An 8,604-nucleotide genomic window follows, 5' to 3' on the forward strand; every position below is an offset into this window, starting at 1 on the left:
CTAGAAAATTTTTGAGTTGTGACTTGGAAAATTGTAGCCTAGTTCAGATTTGGACGAAACTTGAGTCAGGTGAGGTCTAGGGAAATCTGGTAATGAATGGGGGATTTAGCTATGAATTTGATCACATGAGTGGGTAGCTAAGATGTTAAGGAGCCTATACGGCTTTACGAAATCGAATTCGGGCGAGTAGAACTCCCGAAACTGATCTTGGCGTGAAAAAGTAGTTTATGAACGTCAAGGGTTGAAGGTGTGTTGCGAAATGGGCGCTTGGAACTCAAATTCCGACTTTCTGTCTCAGTGCAAGCCGCCAGAGCGGGTTAGTTCCGCTAGGGCGGGGACGCTGTGGCGGGACAGTCGCGACTTAAATCGGGGAAAGACCCCAATTTCGTTATTTTTTTGCAAAATTTCGCCCTTGAGAGTTAGGAGGCGACTTAGGGTTATTTGTTGATAGATTCCCACGACTTGTAGTGCTAAAGGTAAAGATTTTACTCTCCTAATCCATTTTTCGATCCGTAAAACTTAGATTCTTGGGTAATTATCATTGGGGCAGGGTTTTGGTCTGAAGTTGATGGTGGGAAAAAGCCCTAGCTACACATAGAGCTGTCAAAGTGGGCTGACCCAAACCAATCCTAACGAGCTAGAGAGTTAAATGAGTTGGGACGGGCTGTCCTTTATAATTAAAGGGACTGTAAATTAGCAGCCCAACCTAACATAAATTCCTCTTAGAAAGAATACGAACATTGATGTCCGATGAACACGACATCAATACATACATAAATTCATGAATGAATTACACATACTTCAGTGAATATTTACAAAACAAATACATAATAGCCAAGATACAACATTCATAAGATTCATCCGAGCAAAAAAGATTACATGATCACTATTTTCATAAACAAGACAATAAAGGAGAAGTAAAAAAATTGGCATAAAAACAAAAGTAAAAGAGGTCAAAGATTCATAGTTATAATGGAGTAATGGACTTGGGCTAATAAGAAAATTTAGTGTCCTAATGACCCTAAAATGTAAAAGATATGTAAAAAATATAGTCTTGATTTTATATTGATATTTTAAAAATATTTATTGACAAAATGTTAACAAGTAAAACACTACTTAAAGTATATATAATAAATATTTTTAAAATTCACAGCCCGTGGGTTGGCCTCTGAGGCTTGCGGGTTGGGCCTAACGAGGCCAGCAGGCCAAATGAGGCTGCGCTAAAAAGTCTCGTTCCTAAATGGGCTGAAAAAATTGACCCCAACCCCATTTAATTCAAGGGTTGGGTCAGCCAAGCCCATTTTGACAGCTCTAGCTACACGTTAGGATTATGAGTTTGGTCTTAGGTTATTGGGTTGTTATAATCCGGGTAAATTAGACCATAATTATTGATCCTTGCATTAAATTACTCATTTGTAGACCAAGAACAAGCAAAAAGAATTCGGAAAGGAAAGGCTCGAGTGTCTTAGGAGGATTCAAGCTTGGTTTCGGATAGGTGATGATTTGATTTCCTGTTAATGTGATACATGCCGGTAATTACTTTGTTGTATGCATGCATGTATGAGAATACGGAATATAAATCGAATACGATGCAATGAGTATATGTATATGATTGATTACACGTCTTGAACTTATTACTTGATTGTATGACTATGAGTATTGTTCATTATGGGTGTGATTGTGCTGACTGGATTAGGTGTCACAATCTGACACATATATTGGATCGGGTGTCATGTTCCGACACATTTATTGGATCAGGTGTTGCGTTCCGACATATACTTTGGATCGGGTGTCATGTTCTGACACACTAACAGTTTGGGTATGGTTTCCATGAGGGAACTACTTGTGATTGTTTTGTTATATCGACTTGTCATTGATAATTGAAAACTGTATATTTCTCTGAAATGATAACTGAACATATTCTGCATATGTGCGCTTACTGTGTTGTGATTATTCGTTGTATATTGTGCTTATGGGAGTAGTTGTGTGATCCTACCAGTATATTGTTGTTGTGTACTGATACTGCACTTGCTCTTTTTTTGTTGAGTACTGGGCATCTTCAAGCAGCTACCGACATACCTCATTTAGGAGATCACTGATTGAGACCGAATTCAAGGGTGAGCCAGTTCTTCCAGGCTGTCATGGGTTCTCTGATGTTTAGTCCATTCTTTTTGGACTCAAACTATCTATTAGGCTGTTATGTTTTAGTTTTCGGGGTTGCACCCCTTTTTCATTAGACTTATTGATCGTTAGAGTTTTGGTACATTGATTTTCAGGTTCTAGGAGTTGTTTTCCGCAAATGCTTGGTAGTTGTTTTGTTTAACTTTTAGAGTTTATGGGAACTCCATTTTTCTTAGACATTTAAACTTGCTTTTGTATCTTTAAATGTTTAGTTTTTCATTAAGTTGCTTAGTTGGATTGTAGTAATGGTTCTCCCACCGGAGGGTTAGTGTGGGTGCTAATCACGACGGTCTTGTCGTGACAGTTACGAAATACAATATTAATATGGCAATAGATAAATGTTTTCTTTTAGTGATACAAAATACAAACACACATGGCAACATATGATACACATGAATACAAATGAAATTTGTTACGAAATATAATATTGAAACAATTGAACTCGTTAATACACTTGAACTTGATACAACATTGATACAATTGTGTTCATTGATATATACACATATTAGTTATATGTGTACATTTACCCAACAGATATACAAATACAATTGAGCTCTCCCCCCCCCCCCCCCCATACTCCCTCTCTCAATCTTGTTCGACTCTCTCCTCCTTCTAACATGTAGTTACGAATCGTAATTAAACCATAGCTAAAAAGCTTAATTATATTTCTAATCTTTATTTTTGAATTTTCCTCTTATCCAAAGATTGACCCCAGGCTCGGCCCAAGTCCAACAGGCCCATTTTAGATCAAGATCAGCCTAACTTGCCTTGGGTAGGGAAGTTGGATGTGTGAATTGAATGAAAAGCCCATTTTAGTAGGAATTTTGATTTTTAACCATATTTGATTGAAATTGAAAATTAATTATTTTATAGTTTAAGTTGACAAAATAGTACTTAAAACTTAAATATTCTTTTAGTTCCAAATCATTATAACTTTAAAATTAGCACACCATTTTTCAAGGTTTTTAAACATTTTAAGAAATTTATCCCCGACCAATATCAAAGAAAGGTTCACTCATCCAAGCCCCTATGAAATTTTATCCCACTTTCTTATTGGTGCTATATTTAACTAAGCCCTTAAGAAAACTTCCTAATTTTTTTCTTTTACGAAAAACATAACTATTTTTTCCTTCACTGAGTCAATCAAAATCCATGAAAATAACTATTGAACATTTTTCAGTGAAAAATCCAACCCAAAATAACATGTTAGTCATTTGTGCCCCCCTCTTTTATTAGTTTATGACAGAATGGATTAGTCAACTGAACCAATGAGAATCAGTTTCATTGCCTTTGTATAATTGTATTTGATTAGATTAGGTCAAAATATTATGGCACATGCATGTTGTTGGATAATTCATATCACATAATGTTCAAATATTCAACTTTACAAGTTGTACAACCTCACAGAATAACGTTCAAACATGTTCAACCAGCATGTTTGCGGTCGAATAGAAAACAATGTGTTCAATTAAACTCATAGAATTCGTCCAATCTATAATTCTTTTTTGTGTATGACCCTTTCCAATATAGAAAAAAAATCCAGCCAAATATTAGGTCATGGACGTATTGCTATATGATCAAACGCTTCTCCCAAATAATTTGGAATTTGTATACTAAGTACATTCACTACAAGAAAACATAAACTTAAACTACATAATTTATCGACAATTTCTAACTAATTCTTAGCTAAATAAGATTAGCATGAGATTTTTTTTAATTTAGCGATAAAATTTGTCTGTTATTAGTTCATCGAATTCTAGTAATGATTTTAAAATCAGCACGGAATATTATTTTTGAAAAAGAAAACAACAGCCGTCCAGAATCGTGAACAGTTGGCACGTGTAAACGGTCATTATATTTTTGAAGAATGATTGTGTTTAAATTCAAATTCAGATCTTAAGTCAATAAACAAATTATAACTAAGGTACTATACATTATTTGGTGCGTGAATTAATTAAAGGTTGACAACAAATGAGTTTCTGAGCAACAAATGTATAAATAATTAAAAAGCCATAACGGAATACTAATAATTATAAAGTTTTATTGACATACATGTGAAATCAATAACTATTTTTGCAATTTGGTGACAGAGTCAGAATTTTAACTAAAATATGTCAAAATATAAAAAAATAAAATCACGTAAAAATCAAGAAGTATCAATATATGACATATGCATAAAAAAAATATTTTTTCTAACTTTCCGCTGAAGAGATGTCGGTCTACGTCACTTGCAAGAGATCTAAAGGGAAGTTGAGCTAATTTATTAAACTAAAATTTGTTACACGGGAAACCCTAGCATCACTTTGATCACCCTTATCTTGTGACTGATTTAATTTATTGTATTAAAAGCTTAAAAATAAAATAAGAAAGTGACACTTTTTTTTTAAAAAGGCTTTAACATGTTAATGAAATTAAAAATTTTACAATATGGTTGTGATTTTAATTTTAAGTCAAAGTAACAAAGAATCATAAACTTGTGAAATTGATGAAAAGATGTATACAGAAGCACATGATTTGACTGATCTGTAAATGTAGGGTTGCTATAAAAATCAAACACAATATAGGAACGTCGTTGACACAACATGGTATTAATTTTGTTTTAATTGAACAGCAAAAAAAAAAGAATCTGCAGGGATTAAAAGTCATGGATGTACTCATTGAACATTGTGTAGCTACTATTTTCTTTATTTATTGAGTCTTTGACCCTAGAGATTTAGTTTTCACACTAATAAGTTCGAAAGTCTATTAAAAATAGTCTCTTTATTTTCATAAAATTGGAATAAGATTGCACACATACCACCTTACCAAACTACACATATGGAAATTATACTAAGATATATTCAATATAGATAAAATAAATATTTAAAGTTAAATTATTATAAAATATAAAAATTTATCATTATTTTTTAGATTAAATAAAAAGAAAAGTAACTCATATAAGTTGAAACAAAGAAACATATTGTATTGTTATCGTCCAACTAAATTCGTTCGAGCTATCCATAAATTAAGATAGGAGGAATTTAAATAATTACACATCACTCAAATCTAAATTAATCGAATTCTAAATCAAATACCAGTTTTGATTTGGTATACAATGTCAATGGGAATGGGAATTGCCAAAACCAAAGTCAGAGAGATAGAGAGAGTGTGTGTGTGTGTGCACATGAAGTGAGTGTGAAATTCATAAAATTGGAGAAGAAAATCACATGCATCCACAGAGGAGGGAGGAAGTGACATAATATAGCGGAGACAAGTAAGATCGAAGGATTCATTCAAATTTCTTTCGATGAAAAATTATAATAATTTTAGTGAAAAAATCTGATTCCGCCATTATATATATAAAAATATTTGTTGTTGCTAATAAACTCTTTACAACTACTATTCCTTATCTGGCCACGATTTCTCCTCTTTCCCATGTCCCCAACATTCAAACATCACGTGTTCCCCCCTTCTCTCTTTTTTCTTCTTCTTTATTTTATTGTAAGAATATAATATTATTTATTTAATAAATATACCAACCTTCTTTTTTCACTATTGAAGACTTAATATTCGACCTACTAAGATAATTATAGCTGCTTAGGTCCTAGTAGATTAATGTGGGATATGACGAAAACAATTAAGTTGAATCATAGTACTATCCTATTGTAATCAAGGAATTTTTATAAGTCAAAATGTACTTGGATGATTAAACAGTTTAATTGCTTTATGCTTAAATAAATGTGTTACGTACTATATTGATATTGAGCGTAAAAAATATCTTTCTCATAAGTATTTAAAATGAATAACTCTCATCGTCCTATATTAGTTGTTAATTTTACTAAAAATGTCTGTCTCAAAACACCCATTACAAAATCAAAAATTAATTAATTAATTTTCTTTCTTCATTTCAATCCCTCAAGTAAATTATTTTTGGGCAAATTACAAAAATCACATACTTTTAAGGCAAAATTACAATCTATCCCTTAAAAGTTTATAATTACAGAAATCTCTCAAACGGATACAATAATATAAGTGCTGATACATACGCGAGATACAATAATATAAGCGCTGATACATGCGCGAGATACAATAATATAAGCGTTGATACATGCGCGAGATACAATAATATAAGTGCTGATGCATTAATCTGATGCGCGAGATACAATAATATAAGCGTTGATACATTAATCTGATGCACGAGATACAATAATATAAGCGTTGATACACTGATCTGATGCGCGAAAATGAGGGATTTTGGAGATTTGTAAAACTTATAAGGGATAATGATACTAAGTAAACTAAAAGGTGATATTTAATTCTGTAATTTTTCCATTATTTTTAATGTAAATAATATTAATATATTAAAAAGAGTTGAAGACTAAAATAGTATAAAACACTTGTTATTTATGAATTCTTTGAAGATATGCGAATGCAAAATGTGATAATCAAATATGGGAAGGATGAGTATAACAACATTAATACTTCTATGTCTCAATTTATGTGATACATTTAAAATAATTTAATAGTGACCATAAATAAGAAAAAATTACAATAAAAAAACTTATTTAAATCTCGAAATTGAAAAACTGCTACATAAATCGAGACGAAAGTGAGTAAGACCTTACCTTTAATTTTGGTTCTTTCAAGTTATGTGATGATATCACATTATAGTTAAAAATGAAAGTAAAAACAAAAAGGTGACAACATAGAAGTAGGATTATTACCTTACATTTTTCAGTTTTCAATGAACCAACTCTTGGAAAACTTAATCAACTTATAAGATATACTTATTATACAAATATGTGGGAAATGGGAAAGGGGGTTGTATCTACAATTCAAAGTATAAGTATTAATTTATTAATATAAGTAGCCATATATCAAAAGATACCCTTTAGAAAACAGTGCTAATACCTTCACTTTCGCCTCAAGACAATATTATTATTTTTATACTTTACTTAAAATGTAAATTTTCTTTCTCGATTGAGAGGATGTTTTTTTTTCAATTTGATAGGCTAATTATATATGTATCCTTACTTAAAATAACTTAATTATCAATGTAATCGTGCTTTACCCAAAGGATAGAATATTATATTTTATTTTTGTCAGAATTAGCATTGAAAGTTTCATAAACTAATGTTTTTATTAACATTGAGATTTGAGAAACTAGTTGCAAAGATTGCTAAATTCAAACTTGTTTTTGCAGAGTATGTATACCTTTCACTGCAAAACTTGTCCTTAACACTTTTTTACCCACTTACTCTTATTCCCCCTTTCTCTAATTTTTATTCACACATTTTTAGCCTTTTCCACTTAAATATCATACTTTTAATCAACAAACAAGGTTCGTGTGTTCGTTAGTCATAACATTAATTTCCTAACAAGCCTAACTCGCACATCACATGATGCAATCGTACTACTAGACCAAAGCCCTAATCGAATGAATTTAAACTATAACTATAAAGAAAAATCACTATTTTTCAGAATAAGTTTCAGTGACTATTTCTATAGATATTTTGATTGAATTGACGGGGAAAAGAAAAAATAGTAATGTTTTCTTACGAAAAGAGTTTGTCACTATTTCAATGAGAAACTGTTTCCTATGTTTCATGCTTGAGTTGATTCGATATAAATTTATTTGCGGTGGGAAAAAAAATATGTTTCTACTAATGTTTAGACATTTAATTGGTACATGATGAAGTTACAAGCCCATACTAACACAATGAATCATGATTTTTCATTTTTTGGTCATGATAAGGCAAAAGAATAAGAATTGTGCAAAATGTTTGATTAATAAGATGTTGGTAAATAAATGGAAATGAATGATAGTAGTAGTACTTTTTATCTTTTTGCTCTTAATCTAGATTCGTTAATCCTCACTGGTCACCCACATTTCCAGATTGCAGAGTATTCTTTATGGGCTACACGTGACTCTTTTCTCTTTATGCTCTTTTCTTTTTCTCTCTCTCTATCTTACATATTATGAATGATTGCTATCTACAAAACCTCAGAAGTGCCAGGGAAGTATGAATATATTCTCTCATTAATTAGTATAATAACACCATCTTAATTAATCATCATTATGTTCTTAATCAAAGTATTAATATTCATTTCACATTGCAATTTTATGTTGTCACTCATTTGCATAAATGTTACTCCTTAGATACCATGTTTGCTTTGATTGTTACTTAGTATTGTATCGTTTAAATTCATTGTTAATGAAAAGACTGATTTTATGTAACGATAGATTTGGTGTGATCACGTCGTTATCTTAATATTTTCTTTCTCATTTTGTCTTTACTTATTACTTAATAATCCTATTTTTATCATTTATCTTACATTTTCATTGTAGTTCTACCCCATACTCTACTTAAGAACTACACAATCTATCTAAATATTAATTCATTGAAACGGTACAATACAACACGATATATTATGAAATAATAC

This window comes from Solanum verrucosum, unplaced genomic scaffold, assembly GCF_900185275.1.
Source record: "Solanum verrucosum unplaced genomic scaffold, falcon-dt-bn FXZP01000093.1, whole genome shotgun sequence".
Lineage (NCBI taxonomy): Eukaryota > Viridiplantae > Streptophyta > Magnoliopsida > Solanales > Solanaceae > Solanum > Solanum verrucosum.